The following is an 18,291-nucleotide window of genomic DNA, read 5'->3' as shown; positions in this document are numbered from 1 at the left end:
ATGATGGACGCATCATTGCAACAAGAGAGAAAACAGAGTATATGGGCACTGTGCTTGCATAGTGAATAGACGTGGTGGTGTAAGATTGTGGAAGGAACCTGCTGATTTCTTCTATTTTCTTAGGAACATAGGGAACAAGATGGAAGGTGAAAATAGGGAAGGAGGTCTTTGAAGCCCGCAAGGGAGGAGAAGGTATAGAATACCCAGGTAGTCCCCAACTTACAATATTCAAATTACAATGAAACACACTCACTGCCAGCTGGCTTTTGTTGTGGTGGTGGTTTTGCACATCTTATCATCAGTGCTATGTACTACCATATTTTTATGCCAATAATGCACACCTTCTACCTTTGTTTGCCAGCTGCACCCTCTCTTCTTGACGCATATTTGTAAATGTGTTATACTAATTTTTTTACGGCAGCATGTAAAAAATTGGCATAGCAGCACTTATGAAAATACATCATGGGACAAGGGCACACTTGGCAGACAACCGTAGAAGGCATGCATTATTTGCGTCAAAATACAGTACATACAATATTGCAGTGCATAATTTGCTGAAGTTATCATTCTCAGATGTTCACTTGTGGATGTTCAATGTTATGACTTACTGTCAAAACACTGCTGTATATCAGGCTATGAAAACTTAAAAAAAAAAAGAAGAGGTATTCGACTTACATCAGAACTGATTCATGACAGAGTCACCTGAACAGGACCCTGTCGTAGGTTGAGGACTACCTGTAAAGCAAATGGCTTTAAGGAAGAGAACTATGGTAGTTGGGTAACATTACGAGCTCACTTGAGGTTTGAAGTCATTAAACTGAAGTGAGATTGGTTTGCATTTTTTTTTAAACAAAATTCAGTTGTGTGGCTGTAGTATTTAAAGAAATGTTGAGGTTGGTTGAACCATGGTTGGGATGCAATAAATAGGGAAGGGAATTGAGTTTGTATGCAAAGTATTGATTATCATAATGATCGTAGAATTGACACTGAGTAACGAGAGAAGTGAGGACTGTGGAAGAGGGGAGAGGGATTTGGGAGGGTGTGCTGAAGAACAGAGATGATAGAATCAATAGAATGTAGGTCCCTGTGGGGTGGAGGGATTGATGAACCGGAAATCCTGAGGGTGGAACTGAAAACACAGCAGAAGTGGTAGGATAGAAGGATGTTTGTAATTGAGATCATGAAGGTTTGGAGTTATTGAGTATAATAAGTTATTGAAGACGTCCATGTTATAGGTAGAGAAAAGAGTTTGGAGGAGAAGTGGTCAAGGGCCTGAAATGAAAGATCTTAAAGGAACAAGGTGTTAAAGGAACATGTATATGGGTAGTAGAAAGCCACAAAAATTATAACCACAAGAGTTGTGCTAGAAGCCCCGACAATGAGTGGGGCTATAAAATCCTGAAGGGAAGAACCCTGGGGTCATTAGTTAACCTCAGCAAGAAGAGGTGATGCAGCCGGATGATATGAGGTACGAGCTGGAGTTGAAAGGGAAGAGGAAGAGAAAACTCTCCAGAAGCATCAGTGAGGAACAAAGAGGACGCTTATGCTAGTGGTATGCACAGAAGGTATGCATAGCTAGAGAGCTGCGGGGGAAGCAGCTGGGAGGCTGGTATCACAGGGCAAGAAGGGCAAGAGGGGCAAGGACACATTCAGAGAAAAATTTGATTTTGCTGATGACTGATCCTGAATTCTAGAAAGCAAAGTGGAAGAGCTTCAAGAGATAGGGTCAAGTCAGATTAGAAATGTGAAGTGAAAAAGCAGTCTGGGAATTGGAGTATGGTGATTAGGAAGGACAGGAATCCTGGACTCCGTGTGGTATCAGATATACAACAGTAATAAAAGGCATAATAAGGCAGGTTCTGAAAGTCTCCAGTAAAACACTGGTGAGTACCTGTGAGGATGAGGAGGGAAGGGAACCTTGCCTAGGGCAAGCACAATTATGGGACTCTTTCCTGGTCTCTGCAAATGAAGTCATGAAAGAGGGTGGTCTTACTCCTGTGGTGTAAGATTCCAGAGCACTCTCTTGCTTCCTGTCAACAGAGGCTTGGGGTCAAGGAATGAAAAAAGGTTTTCCCTGAGGACTCATGATTTTATTTTGAACTGAGCCAAGGAAACAGAACCAAACAAGGACAGTACAAAAACTGAAATTTATAGGCCAGTCTCACATGTAAACATAATCATAAAAAATCTTGAATAAAAGAATAGCAAACCAAGTCTAGCCACATACAAAGACAACAGTACATTGTTACCAAATTGGACTTATATCAGGAACGCAAGTGTGATTTAATAAATTCATTAATGTAATTCACCAAACTAATAAATGAAAGGAGGAAAAACCCATGATCATTTCAACAGATTTAGAAAACAGCAGTTGATAAAACTTAACACTCATCTGGGTGAATAGTCTCAGCACATTCTGAATTGAAGAAAACTTTTCTTAACCTGGTAAAGAGCCTCTGCAAACTTCTAGAAACAACAGTGAACTTACTGGTGGATCGATTGAAGCATTCCCATTAAAATTAGGAATAAGGTAACAAGTCTATTATTCAACATCGAACATGAGGTTCTAGCCAGCTCAATGTGATAACAAAAAGTGAAAAGTTAAAGAATTAAAAAGAAAAAAACCATACTGTCAGTATCTGAAGACAAGATGGTTAATTCATAGAAAATACACGAAAATATTTGGGCAAATCATCAAATATTAGTAGGAGATTTCAGTAAGGTGGTGGATATAGAACATTGTTGGAGTGAGCTCTGCCGAATCAGCCCCCCATTTATGGTGGCCCCATGAAAAATGTGAGCAGACGTTTGAGCTCCATAGGGTGTTCATTGGCTTATTTTCAGAAGAGGATCTCCAGGCCTTTCTTCCTAGTCTATCTTAGTCTGGAGGCTCCACTGACATCTGTTCAGCATCATAGCAACCCCCAAGCCTCCACTGACAGACGAGTGGTGACAGCGCTCAAGATGCACTGGCTGGGTATTGAACCGGGATCTCCTGCGTGGAAGGCGAGAATTCTACCAGTGAATCACCACTGCCCGTGGATACAGGATTGATATAAGGAAATGAATTGCCTCTTATATACCAGTATAATGAACAAAAAATTTAATTTAAAAGGAATACCAATTATAATCATGTCTAAAAATAAATCTACCAAAAATGTACATGGAGAAAAAACTATTAAAAATTACATTAAAAGATAGATAACTGGACAGAGACATCATGTTCATGGAGAAGAAGATTTAATATCATAAAAATGTCATTTCTCCCCAGTCATAATATAAATTCAATTCCATTCCAATCAAATTTCAAAATAATTTTTTAATGTAACTTAACAAGTTGATTCTAACAAAGTGATGATTAGGGAGGCAAAAATAACAAAGAAATGTGAAAAAGGTAAGGCATGGCAGAGTCTTACACTACCAGATAGCAAGTGTTATTATTCTTGAGTATATAATAGTTAAGACAGTAAGATATTGGTTCAAGTGTTCAGGAATAGATCAATAGAACCATAGAGTCCCCAGACAGAGAAACACACATTGGTGGAATCTTAGTGAAAAGGGGGCATTTCATATCAATGCGGGAAACAGTGGGCTATTTAATAAATAGTATTTTTCATATGAAAGGCTGAATTAGTAACTTATACCATAAACATCACTTCTCGGCAAAATATACATCTAAATGTAAAATAAAAGCCTAATTTTTTTGCAGGGAAAATATAATATTTGTTTATGACTTCTGGATACAAGAAGCACAAATTATAAAGGCAGAAACTGATAAATGCTGCTACAGTGAGAACGTATGACCATCAAAAGATATAATTTTACAGAAAGAAAAAAACTAAAGACTGGGAGAAAATATCTAAAACATAACACGTTTAACTGACAGGGTACCCTTTAAGTCAAACAACCCAATTGAAAAATGGACAAAAGAATTGGACAACTCATAGAGGATAGTAAGAAAAGGCAGCCCAAACAGCCAATGTGCATACGAAAACAGTGGCAACTTCAGCGGGTATCAGTAAACTCATAAAGACTATGAAGTAGCATTTGATACCCATCAGGCTGGCTAAAGTTTAGAAGTCTGAAATTTTCAGGTGCTGGCAAATTGTGAATTAATAGAGATTCATATGACTGGTATGAGGTGCCACCACTGTGCAAAACAATTCGTAAATATCTAACTAGAATACAGCAGTTGATAGGAATGAATACAGCTATGGCATCGACATGACTGAACCTTTCAGTTATGAGTGCAAAAAGAAAGTTGCAGAATAATACATATAGTATGCCATTTATGTACATTTTAAAAACATACAGAAACAATACTATGATACTAAGTCATACATGGAGCCCTGGTGGCATGGTAGTTAAGAGCTTGACTGCTAACCAAAAGGTTGGCAGCTCAGATCCACCAGCCGCTCCTTGGAAACCCTATGAAGCAGTTCTACTCTGTCCTATGAGTCGCTATGAGTCAGAACGGACTCGACAGCAATGGGTTTGCTTTTGTTTTTTTTAAGTAATACATAAATATAAAGTGAAAATATCAAGAATGTTTGTGAATTAATACTCCTAAATTCAGCTATTCTTGGTGTAGTTATATTGTGTGGCATGTTTTATTTTTTAAGTTTGGTGGCCTTTGCTGTTTTATTTTTTATAATTTGTGTATGTCTTAAATATTTCAATTTCGTTTCCCTAAAAACATGATTTATACATCTATCAGGAACCTGTCGTCTATGTTAAGCATTCATGCTGGGGCTAAATCTGAGTGGAGGGGACTCCTTTCAGCCTGGCGTAGCCATTGCTAAATTCATGATTAGTGTATGATTGTAGTTAGTTGTGAAGATCGATCATTCGCTAGCTTTATTCCTTCAGCAAATATTTATCAAATGTCCTGTACGCACAGAGCATTACGCTAGAGTATAGCCATTACGTCTTGATTACAGATGCAAGTATTTGAAAATATTGAAGGGCCTTCATTTGTGAAATTCAGAAAAGATTCCCTGGCAGGCACTAATTACTGTAATAAACGGAGATGACTTTAGTGCACACAAATGACTCAGCTGACAATTAGTAATTAACAAATAATATAAATATCATAGGCATTTTAAGTCTTAAAAGAAAAATTTACATGGAGCAGTACTAATGAAATGATTTTTTCTTTACTAATATAATATAGTACTCATGTCTAATACTATATAACATTTCCAATCTAGCATGGCTTCATATCCGAATATAATTACAATTTCCCTTTTACGTCAGCTGATTAAGTTTCGAGGATCCTTTACAACTAAAAGACAGAGATCATGCGTTGTGCTTCGTAATATATTATCCAGACTTACTTGATAAGTTGCGTGTCAAGAACATTTTAATATAACAAATCTATTTTTTTCTCCATTACTCTGTTGTTTCTTGATGAAACAGTGCAGGTTTTCCTATGCAGATGTAATATATATTTTCCTGGATTATATCCATAGGGTTAAATTATTGTGGTTGCAATAAAATAAAATTGATTTAGCTCAGTCACTACCTACAAACTTGAACAAGTTTCTGGGCCCTCGAGGGAACCTGGTGTGTCCCATGTGTGATTTTTCTATTTAGTACCTGAAACAAGTCCCATAATTAAAGAGGAAGAGGGGATAAGAAGGGCAGGCAGGTCAAAGGAGAAATCAAATACCAAACAAGAGGCAGTATTCAAAATTAATGAATAAGGCTTCAGGGCTCCCCATGCAAGGAGATGATTCTGTCTCCTTGAGCTACTGGACATGGGTAGGTCTGTATTCACAGTCAGAAACTCCCAGGCTTAAAAATACCTAGATCGTTGGCTATATTTATATAGAAACAACGTATAGAACGGAACCACTTATTCAGATAATTCTGGCTACTGTCTCCTATTTTTTGCAAATGTAGGTTGTGTTTCACGTGTTATTAAAAATTTGTATCTGATTAGTTTCTAATCCTCCACTTCATTTTGCCTTTTAAGGTACAGATTAGGCATTGTACGACTTAGAAAATTTCTACAAGTAGCTACCACATGTCAATAGTTGAAATGTCAAATAAGTTATGCATGTTAAGTGTTCATGGTCATTGTACTGTCACCTGTGTCAGATCGGTATTGTTCAATGGTGTTGGTAGCTATTTAATTTTTGCTATAAATTTTAATACCTACAGAACAGGTAACATTGTATCTGTGGACACTTTATGTGAGAATTTCCGACTGGGGGGAGATAATTACTGAGAAAGGAATACGTCATTGAAGGATAAATACGTGGTCATTCCTGTCTTCTCAATGGGGAAGCCTAGTAATTGTTTTTGGGTGTGCTAATTGAAATTACATAATAACCTATAGGTAAAATCCGTAGGGAAGATGTTACTGCATTTACCTTTAAACCTTTGATGTTCCTCTTCAATTTAATGCTAGTCACAGGAAGGCACAGTCCTGTAGCATCACAACTGTAAAGGGCCTTTTAGGTCATTCATTCATGCACTCATCCATTCATCAAACACATTTTGATCACCTGTCATATGCAAAAGGAGCCCTGGTGGCACAGTGGTTAAGTGCTTGGATGCTAACTGAGAGGTGGACGGTTCGACCCCACCAGCCACTCTGTGGGAGAAAAACGTGACAGTCTGCTCCTGTAAAGATTGAAGCCTTGGAAACCCTATGGGGCAGTTCTACTCTGTCCTATAGGTTCACTGTGGGTTGGCATCGACTGGAAGGCAATGGGTTTTTATGGGGCCATATGCAAAGCAATGAGCTCTTTGCTGTTTAGGTTCTCTTTGCAGGTGGGATTTTTTTTTTTAATATATACTTTCCTATAAATTTCACCCCCAAGACCTATCATTGATTATAAATGAACAAGCTTGTCTGACACCGCCTTTGGGATTTGAACGGCAGAGCTACCTGGGATGCTTCTACTGGAAAGCCAATACATGAGCACACTGAAGTTTTGAGGTTGGCAATGACAACTTAGCTATCCAGTAGATAAAAGGCATTACACCAAGACTGGATCATTTGAATTACAATTGAGCTGCTGCAATCTAAAAGAAAGAGGAAGCCTTGAGCCCAAGGACAGTTATTATTATTAGATTATTATTAGAGATTTAGGCTCTCAAAATGTGTAACACTCCTGGCTGGCTTCTATTGATGGGAAAGGAGCAATTTGCAGATTTCAGTCAGAGGTTCTCCAGTTTGTTGAGACTGTTTGGGGTCAGGTGAACAAATTACCACTTTTATTTAGTTCAGTAAGAAGTGCTATATACTCACCTCTGAAAAGTGAGCACGTTATAGTCTCTCACTGAAGCAGATTGTCTTTCTCCTCTTTCCACATAATCCCTACATGTCTCTGAACTGTTCACCTGGGAGGTAGAGAGACCTCATCGCCGGGTTTCTAGGGCTCTGTAGGGCTGCTTTGAGTTGGAATCGACTACAAAGCACACGACAACTACAACTATCCAATTTGCACTCTGAGCAGAAGGTAAAGCTGGACACTTAGCCACAGTGAATCCACTCAGCTTCTCCCTCCCTCAGCGATCATTTTTCTATTTCTGGAGCCAGTATAGGGCAATGATTAGGAGGGAGGGCTGTGGAGAACACTTAGATAATATATAAATTAAATGCCTACTATGTGCTACAGCTTATTCTAGGCACTGAGGATATAGTAATGAATAAAAAATAACAAAAATTTCTATCCTTAGAAATTTTTCCATGCTAGTTTTTTTTTTTTTTTAGTTTTACATTCTAGATTTAGTAACTTGGAAAAGTTACTAAATCTCCCTAGTCCTCAGGTTTCTAAAATGGAGGCAACAGCAACTCCTAGTTGACAGTTTGTTGTAAAGATTCAGGCAGCTAATACTTACTATAAGACACGCCTGACATGACATGTATTAGCTATTCTTACTGCGTGGAAATACACTTCCCAGGAAGAAATTTAACTGTTGAGCGTATAAAGGGAAATAATTTCCTCTCTCTGTCTCTCTTTTTTTTTTTTTTTGCTAGAACTGTCCTTTAATGAAGAAATTGAACAGAAATGAGCTCTTGTTACATCATTCGTTCACTCATGCATTCATTTGTTCATTCATCGCCCATTCAATAAACATTTATTGAGCAATTATAAAGTTTTATATATTATATACAGTGTTAATGATTTATAAGGTCAATAAAGTCTGGTTCCTGCATGAAGAAACTCGGAGTCTGTAAACAGATAAGGAAACGAATTGTTATAAAATTCTATGGCAATTGCAATGATTTCAAAAGTATAGAAAAAATGCTGTTTTCTCTGTAAACAATAAAATAAGGCAGCACTCAGAATTGTCCTTTGGACCTCTAGAATCTTAGCCTGTCTAGTACTTTTTTTTTTTAGTACTTAGTAAGGAGCCCTGGTGGTACAGTGGTTAAGCACTTGGTGTTAACTAAAATGTCAGTGGTTTGAACCCACAAGCTGCTCCTCAGGAGAAAGATGTGACGGTCTGTTTCCGTAAAGATTTACAGCCTTGGCAACCCTATATAGGGTCTCTATGAGTCGGAATCTACTCAATGGCAGTGGGTTTGATTTTTGGGTTAGTGTGTACTAGACTTAAGACAAAATAACATTATTTAATTTATTAAACATGTCTTATAAATTTTCCAGGTAAAACTTTTTAAAATAAACATTTTTAGAAAATATTAATCAAAGTTTTGAAATTGCTCAAAAACCAATTGTTCACCTTTCAGTTTTCTTAGCCTATGAATTTTGAAGACAAGTTGAGTCGTTTTTGATGACTTGTGGTCATGATTATAAACGTAAGTTTCAATAGACACTGAGTTTGTTGGATGCTAAAGGCTCCCCTCTGGGTAACTTGTAGGAAGATTCTACTCACCCCAACCAACCTTCTCACGGACTTTGCTTATCTTTGGCTAAGAAGACATTCTTCTTCCTTTATTCAAAGATATATTAAAAAAAAAAAAAAAAAACCAGTGCCCTCGAGTCAGAATACTGGGCATTTAAGATTGTTGGGTAAGTGACTGGATAAATGAGTTGCTGCTGTAGTTAAATTACCTTAAATTTTCCTTAATATAATTTTGTACTTTCTCTGCTGATTGGAGGGTATTAAGAAGTAATGGATGAAAATGGATACTGGTGGGGGTAGGGCTGAGAACAATACTTCAGGCTTGTGATTATCTTTGAAACACTGTCTTTGCTGGTCTTTAATAGTAACAAAAGAACAATGTATTCCTGTTTAATGCTCCAAAGGAGAGGAATGTCATTGTATGATTAGAATATAATGTAATAAAAAAAAAATCATCAGTGTCTTCTAGATTCAATGATTGTTCTATGATTTTCCTACCTGAACATGTCAGAGTGTTTGGCTGTATCTTAGTGGACTTGATAAGAAGCTATCAAAATGGAAGCAGTTAAATGAACCAGTGAAGAGGGTCCTCAGCCCTGATAGAGCTGTTGTCGAATCTTATAATTTGAGCGTCCAGGGACATATCAGGGGGTATCCAGTTGTTGCAGAAGAGAGTGAAGCATCATTGAAAGTGACAAATGATCGGCTGGAAACTGGGAAAACATTAAGTAGAAATCCATCTGGTTCCAGAGCTGCATCAAATGAAAGATTTAAAAATATTTTTAGATCTTAAATGTGACTCTGAAAGTCACTGATAGAAAAGATAGAAGGAAATTGTGAGAATTAAAAAATTTGCTCATAATGTATTTACCAATTACGGATATTTCTTCCATTTTGTCATGGTTCTCCTTGGATTGTCTGAAAGGGATTGTGAAGAAACACAATTATGAGATCAAAAATTTAATAGTTTGATGACACTTTATAATCTAAGGATAGCTACAAAATATTCCTTCTCTCTTATTTGCCTTTGGAAACCACGCAAAATGATAATGACCAGCACTGTCCTTAAGATCAAAGGCCAAAATATAGGACAGGGTGTGATTTAATTTTGTATGGTATAAATAAAATTTTAATACAGAAAGTTAAGCTGTCATCTCTCATAATCCTTGCTTCTATATATTAACCTAATTGTTTTAAAATATTTGTATCTTTTAAAAATCGTACTCTGTTTACTGATGATTCATGAACTCTTCCAGCCTACACTGTACTGAGGGAATCATTGTCTCTGTGGTGTCTTACTGATCTGTGTGTAATTTACACTCGAGCATTTTAATTTTGTTAGATTTTCTAAATGAAGTGTTACATGTGCAGGATGCAATTGATGTATGATTTTCTTGTAACCATCCGTGCAGTTGCACTTTAAAAAAAACCCGGTGCCGTTGAGTCGATTCCAACTCATAGCGACCCTATAGGACAGAGTAGAACTGCCCCATAGAGTTTCCAAGGAGCGTTTGCCCTCAATTGTTTACACTGGTAATAAATGCATACTGTGGAAAAAAATTCTTACAAAAAATATAAGTCGTCTGTAAACCACCACCGTAGGTAACCTCAGCAAATACTCTCAGTTTGTATCCTTTCAGATGTTTTATTATTGTTATCAATAAATCGTATCCCTACGTCTGTATACATAGATATATCTGGCTTTATCTAGAAAATAGGATTATATTCTGCATATTATTTTTGCTTGCATTTAAATACAAACTGTATTATAAATGCTTTTATATACTCATATTTATAAATACTTGCATCATGTCCCATTGAAAATATATTTAACCAATTCCTTACTTTTGGGCATTTACTTTCTTCACTGTTACAAGTATCCTATTATAAAATATCCTCAAATAGCTTTAAAAGTGTACTTAGCTGAAACCTCAGGAAGATTGCTGGATCCGTTGGAATGCACACGTGTCGCTCCTGATTGTTGTCACTGTGGTTATTAGGTGCAGATTACCAGGCCTGTATTCCAAGGCACCTCTAGGTGGGTACGAACTGCCAGTCTTTTGGCTAGCCGTTGAGCACTTAACTGTCTGAGCCACCAGGGGACTCCTGGATAACCTGCCCTCCTAGGAGTAGTGTCTGTACTGGGCCTTTCTCTAACACTTGCAGAATGGTATTATACTTTTTTTTTAATAGAAAAATTCCAATTTGAGACTTGAAAAATGATAGCTATAATTGTTTTCTTCTGAAAAAGATAAAATATTATAAGTATTTCTGTAAGTCCAGTCATTTTCAGAAACAAATAGTTGGTGGTCTCAAAGCACTCCCGTTAAGTCAGTGGCAAATGTCTCTTTGATGTTAAACTTGAAAGAAGCCAGGATGATGTCTTTGGCGCTTTCGTACAGTATTTGGTCCAGTCTTGTTTACAATGAGGCTTTTTGTTAATGGCTTTTAGGCTGATGCAGGATAAAAAGATGAATTCAGGTAGGCCTATTGTTACTTCTCAGATGAGATTTTTTTCTTTTGGATAATAAAAAAGCAACAAAGTTGTTTTTATAGAAATATCAAAAGGAATATTTTTGCTGGATGTGTTCCACTCACACATGGAGGCAAGATCCCAAACTCAAACAGCCAGCAGTTGCTTCGCGGAAGACAAAGTGCGAATGTAATCAGTGTGACAGGACCACAGGTTCCACATCATCATTTCCACCAAGCTTTTATTCAAGAAAGCACAACCCGAATAATAAAAACACCACTATCAGACGAGGAAAACCTTCAGTAAGAGTACTTGGAAATGCAATGAAAAATAGGTTTAGGGCATTGTAGCAAAATTTTACATTTGAATAAAGTTTTGCAGTGGGATGGAGTGTTTTAAAAATTGAGAATGAGGTTAATTTTACTACTAATTGACCTGGGGAAGAGAATTAATGAGCTCATTTCTCTACTTGAAATCCAGGAAGTTGGAAAGTGAGTTTTCTTCTTTTCTACCATTTATCCAATTAGACTATATCTCCCCATACTTAGGGTTACTAGAAGAGGGAATAGTTTTAACTTAATGAGTTCCGATGGCCTCTAAAAAGTCAGAGTAAGTGTACGTAAGGCTCCTCTGCAGTTACAGTTGTTGTTGTTGTTAGGTGCCATCGAGTAGGGTTTTGATCATAGTGACCCTTCGTACGACAGAATGAAGCACTGCCCGGTCCCACAGCATCCTCACAATCATTGCTATATTTGAACCCATTATTGCAGCCACTGTGTTAATCCCTATCACTGAGAGTTTTCCTCTTTTTCACTGACCCTCTACTTTACCAGGTATGATCTTCTCCAGAGACTGTCCCTTCCTGATAGTGTGTCCAAAGTACATGAGATGAAGTCTCACCATCCTCCCTTCCAAGGAGCATTCTGGCTGTACTTTTTCCAAGACATATTTGTTTGCTTTTCTAGCAGTCCATAGTACATTCAATATTCTTCACCAACATCATAATTCAACTGCATCAATTCTTCTTTGGTCTTCCTTATTCATTGTCCAGTTTTCTCAATGTACATGAGGTGACCGAAAATACCATGGCTTGGATTAGATGTACTTTAGTCCTCAAAGTGACCTCTTTGATTTTTAACACTTTAAAGAGGTCTTTTGCAGCAGATTTGCCAAATGCAATATGTCGTTTGATTTCTTGACTGCTGCTTCCATGGGTGTTGATTGTGTATTCAAGTAAAATGAAATCATTGACAACTTAAATATTTTCTGCATTTATCATGATGTTACTTATTGGTCCACCTGTGAGGCTTGTTTTCGTTGTTAAGGTGTAATCCATACTGAAGGCTGTAGTCTTTGATCTTCATCAGTAAGTGCTTCAAGTTCTCTTCACTTTCAGCAAGCAAAGTTGTATCATCTGCATATCACAGGTTGTTCATTATTTGCTGATGTGACATGACTCAAAATGAGAAAAACAGCTACAAACATCCATTAATAATTGGAAGATGGAATGTGCAAAGTATTAATCAAGGAAAATTGAAGGTTGTCAAAAATGAAATGGAATGCTTGAAGATCAATATCCTAGGCATTAGTGACCTGAAATGGACTGGTATTGGCTATTTTGAATCAGACAATCATGATCTATTATTCTGGAAATTACGAACTGAAGAGGAATGGCATTGCATTCATTATTAAAAAAAAAAAAATTTAAGATCTATCCTGAAATTCAGTGCTATCCTTGATGGGATAATATCCATATGCCTACAAGGAAGACCAGTTAATATGACTATTAGTCACATTTATGTACCAATCAGTAATGCCAAAGATGAAGAAATTAAAGATTTTTACCAACTTCTGAAGTCTGAAATTAACCAAACATGCAATCAAGATGCACTGATAATTATTGGTGATTGGAATGTGAAAGTTGGAAACAAAGAAGAAGAATTGGGAGTCAAAAAATATGGCCTTGGTGATAGAAATGATGTGGGAGATCACATGATAGAACTTTGCAAGACCAATGACTTACGCATTGGAAGTATGTTTTTTCAGCAACACAAATGGCAACTATCCACGCGGACCTTGCTGGATAGAATACACAGGAATTAAATCCACTACATCTGTGGAAAGAGATGATAGAGAAGCTCTATATCATCAGTCAGAACAAGGCCAGAGGCTGACTGTGGAACAGACCATCAATTACTCATATGCAAGTTCAAGTTGAAGCTGAAGAAAATTAAAACAAGTCCACAAGAGCCCAAGTACAACTTTCAGTATATCCCTGTTAAGTTTAGAGAACATCTCAATAAAAGATTTGGCACATTGAACTCTAATGTCTGAAGACCAGATGGGTTGTAGGATGACATCAAGGACATCATACATGAAGAAAGCAAAAGGTCATTAAAAGGACAGGAAAGAAAACACTAAAATGGTTGTTAGAAGAGACTCTGAAACTTTTTCTTGAACACAGAGCAGCTAAAGTGAACAGAAGAAAAGATGAAGTCAACGAGCTGAACAGAAGATTTCAAAGGGCAGCTAGAGAAGACAAAGTAAAATATTATAATGAAATATGCAAAGACCTGAAGTTAGAAAACCAAAAGGGAAGAACACACTTGGCATTTCTCAAGCTGAAAAAACTGAAGAAAAAATTCAAGCTTTGAGTTGCAATATTGAAGGATTCTAAGGGGAAAATATTGAATGAAGCATGAAGCATCAAAGGAAGATTGAAGGAATCTATAGAAGCACTGTGCTAAAAAGGATGTGTCAATGTTCAGCCATTTCAGGAGGTGCGTATGATGAAGAGCCAATGGTACTGAAGGAAAAAGTCCAAGCTGCAGTGAAGGCATTGGTGAAAAACAAGGCTCCAGGAATTGATGGAATACCAGTTGACATGTTTCAACAAATGGATGCAGCACTGGAGGTGCTCACTAATCTATGCCAACAAAGGCTGGCTGGAGAAGACAGTTATAGCTGCAGATGATAAAACTCACAAGAAATGAATTTTGACTATAAATTTTGGTTATAAGTTGCTCCTTGTTTTACTCTGTAGGACACCACCTCTAAAGCAGAACACGGACCCATACTTTTATCGTCAGAGAGTCCTCCACTAAGGGCTATTGGCGATATTTTGCATAGGGACAGTCTTACACACTGCTGGTGCCACTGAAACTTGCGATCAACACCCCCGTTGCACTTTTACCCCTCCTCCTTTCATCTTCCTCCCCGTCTTGTAATTACCATATTTCAAATGCGCAATGTATGCCAGGCCCTGTGCTGGCGTTATTTAAATATTATTGCTTATTCTCACATTATATTGAGAGATAATGTATTAGATACTGAGTTACATTTTTATCTTCCTTTTAGAGATGAAGAAATGAAATTCATAAAGTGGACTCAAAGACTAACTGTCCAATTATATTGTTCATGTACCTAACCTCTTTAGTCCACAGTTTCTAATCTAATAATAAAAGTAGCAGGCAATGTTTGCTGATGACTTACTATGTGTTGGAGCCTTGGGATGGCACAGATGGTTAACTTTCTGGGCTGCTAACCAAAAGGTTGGTGATTTGAGTTTATTCAGAGGCTCCTCAGAATAAAGGCCTCGTGAGCTACTTCTAAAAAATCTGCCATTGAAAACCGTCTGGAGCATGGTTCTACTCTGACACACACGGGGCCACCATAAGTTGGAGTCTACTTGATAGCAACTGGTTCTACTACATGACAGGCACTCTGCCAAGGGCTTGATCCTTGCAATAACCCTATGAGGCAAGTGTTATTAACCCCATGTTACAGATAAGAAAAATAAGGCTTAAAGAGGTAAAATTAATTACAGACACAGGACTAGCAAATCAAGGAACAGAAATCAAATGTGGAATACTATATGACCCTAAGAGCTAGAGTATCCAGTGAAATAATCTATTTTCTGTGCCTAATACAGGGCTCTCTAACTTTACCAAGCATGATGTCCTTCTCCAGGGACTGGTCCCTCCACATAACATGTCCAAAGTATATGAGACAAAGTCTCGCCATCCTTGCTTCTAAGGATTATTTTGGCTGTACTTCTTCCAAGACAGATTTGTTCGTTCTTCTGACAGTCCATGGTATAGTCAATATTCTTCACCAACACCATAATTTGAAGTACAGTAGCAGTGAAGAAGAGGAAGAACTTCAATGAAATGGACTGACACAGTGGCTGCAATAATAGGCTCAAAACATAGCAACAATTGTGAGGATGGCACAGGACCAGGCAGTATTTCCTTCTGTTGTACATAGGATCACTATGAATTAGAACTGACATGAGGGCACCTAGCAACAACAGTACAGTGGCTAGCACATAGAAAGTACACATTTCATATAAATTTTCACCGTTGTCATTTCAGTTAGTAAGTGGTAGCACCAAAAGTTGGTCTAAGATCTGACTTCGAGCCTATGTATTATCTCTAACTCTTGATTCTGTGAAATAAATTTGATTTGCACATGGTTATTGCTGGTGATAGGAAACTCAGAGAAGTCTATTTTCCCAATTTTAAAATGTTTTCTCCAAAGACCTATAGTTGACAGTATGATTGCTGCATGTCTTGATTTTACCAAAAGGGGTTTAATTTTATATTTGTAAGTGGTTTGTTGTAAATCATTTTGTAATAGGCAATTCTGAAGACATTACCTATTTATGAATTGTTTCCATCTGTCCTCTCTCCCTAAATTCTCTAAAGAATGACTTTTTTTAGACATTAATGTTACCTTTAGATGTGAATTTTCAGCTAACAGTTTAGCAATTGCACATTAAGCTCCTATGTGCTAATGACACAGGGAGTATAAAAGTCAATAGCTTGCATTTCCTAGAAGATACACATAAATTAACCAATCATTTCATTTCAAAGTATTAGGACCAAGGTCAACGTATTAATGGGGTGCCATAGGAGAAAAGGAGAGGTACAATTTTCCATGCCTAAGTAAGAGCTTAGAAATGATTGCAGGGGGTTAGAATCCTCAGAATGTATTAGCTTTCTTAAATTGACCAAAATGTAAATGTGCATTCTTTACTAATTATTAGGATGTAGCATTATCTGATGTGAAAATTGTGACCCAATGTTTATGTTCTCATCCTTCTCTTTTTTTTCCTTTTCTTTTTCTGTTCAACTAAGTAGAAAAACTCACTTTTTTTCCAAACTATAAGTTTCAGAATACCACTAAATAATAACACTCTTGACAATTGAGTTATTCCTTCCTTCTGCCTTTAAAATATTAAGGGAAGAATTTGTTCAACCATGAACAAGAAGGATAAACACTGACAAAAATGATCAAATTATTCTTTTGACTACAGTTTGATCAAATAATGAATATGAAATATGTCAAATAAACTGGTCTAAAATACTAAATACTTGTTACAGAAGATAGAACAAGGGAATGTTCTTTGTTGTCCCAATATCAAAATAGTTTTTAACAATGTTAATAAAAAGCAAAGAGCAAAAGGCCATTATTGTGAATATATAGGATACTTTTTGAAACTTTATTTTGCATTCCTTTAATTCGTAATTAAAGTAGTTTATCATAGTTTCATTAAATAACACCAGTTTCCCAACAACATGGTTCAAATTTCAGTTACCACATTGTATTAACTGGGAGTAATTGCATGAAATACAAACTTGGCTGCTTTCTCGTCAGCCTACAAATCGCTGTGTAAACGACAGATGAACATCATGATCAGCGACCAAACAGGTTACATGTTTAAAGTCTGTTGGTGACTGTTCACTGTACATCTGGTATTCAGTTCATTCACAGACAGAAAAGCGTGTAGTTGTGCTGGCTTCATGTCTCTCAGTGATAAAGTGATATGACATTAAAAAAAAATTAGTATTTGAAAAAAGGAAATTAGCCACTGAAGATGAAAGTGCTACAAAGAAAGTAAGTACTGAAAGTGAAACAAATTGAATGTAAATGGAATTATAGAAGAAATAATTGATCACAGCATTGCTGTTGGAGAGACTCTACATATGCAGCCATAGTAACTTGTTGAAGAAAAACTTATGCTAAATGAGGGAAGTGGGTGTGATGAACAAGGTGAAAGTATCCCAGAGGAAGTGATGACATCAAAAACTTCAATTAAACGTGAGGAATATGTTTCTTAGTTCAATCAAGTATACGAGACCAAATGGACACCACCTGCCCAACAGCAAAGATGAGAAGGTAGGAAGGGACAGGAAAACTGGGGGTATGGACATGAAGCACCTAGGGTGGAAAAGGAAAGGGAGAGGGTGCTGACACATCGCAGGGTTTGCAACCAATGTCACAAAACAATTTGTGTGTAACTTTAATGAAAAAGGAAAACAGAACAAAACACTTTAACTAGAGGAAAGTGGAGAGTTAGCAAAAAAGAGGAAGACCCTCAACAAGACGTATTGACACAGTGGCTGCAATAATAGGCTGAAGCATAACAACGATTGTGAGGATGGTGCAGGACTGGGCAGTGTTTCATCCTCTTGTACATAGGGTTGCTATGAGTCAGAACCTACTTGACAGTACCTGATGAGAACAACAACTCGGAGATATTTCACATTGAAAGCACCAAAAAAACCCCAAACCAGTTGGCGTCGAGTTGGTTCTGACTCATAGTGACCCTCTAGCATGGAGTAGAACTGTCCCATAGACTTTCCAAGGAGGGCCTGGCAGATTTGAACTGCCGATCCTTTGGTTAGCAGCCATAGCACCTAACCACTACGCCACCAGGGCTTCCTATTGAAAGCACACAGGTTGAAATATCAGCATCTAATCTAAACTCAAAAACGAGTATGGCTATTTGGCAAGGTAGACAAAGATGCTCATTTGGTATCATAGCTCTAGGATGAGAAGAAAGCAAGCACCATTCATATTACTCTTGATGAGTTTTTATAAAGAAATACAGTACTTTGGTTTTCAAAATTTCTAATGCTGTAAATAACAGGCTACTAAATAAATGTGAGTTTTCGTCTTTCTATTTCCCTTTACACTTATAACTGACAGGG

The 18,291-nt window shown here is 37.2% G+C and overlaps 1 protein-coding gene across 4 annotated transcripts in view; it reads left to right on the top strand.

Moving 5' to 3' along the window:
- The window catches only part of USH2A (usherin), a 906,431-nt gene that overhangs the window by 122,994 nt on the left and 765,146 nt on the right, over window positions 1-18,291 (top strand). The gene's annotated exons all lie outside the window — the stretch shown is intronic.

The sequence above is a fragment of the Elephas maximus genome, chromosome 24, assembly GCF_024166365.1.
Source record: "Elephas maximus indicus isolate mEleMax1 chromosome 24, mEleMax1 primary haplotype, whole genome shotgun sequence".
NCBI classification, from domain to species: Eukaryota; Metazoa; Chordata; class Mammalia; order Proboscidea; family Elephantidae; genus Elephas; species Elephas maximus.
The sequence above is the reverse complement of the archived record's forward strand: the minus strand, read 5'-3'. Positions and strand labels throughout refer to the sequence as shown.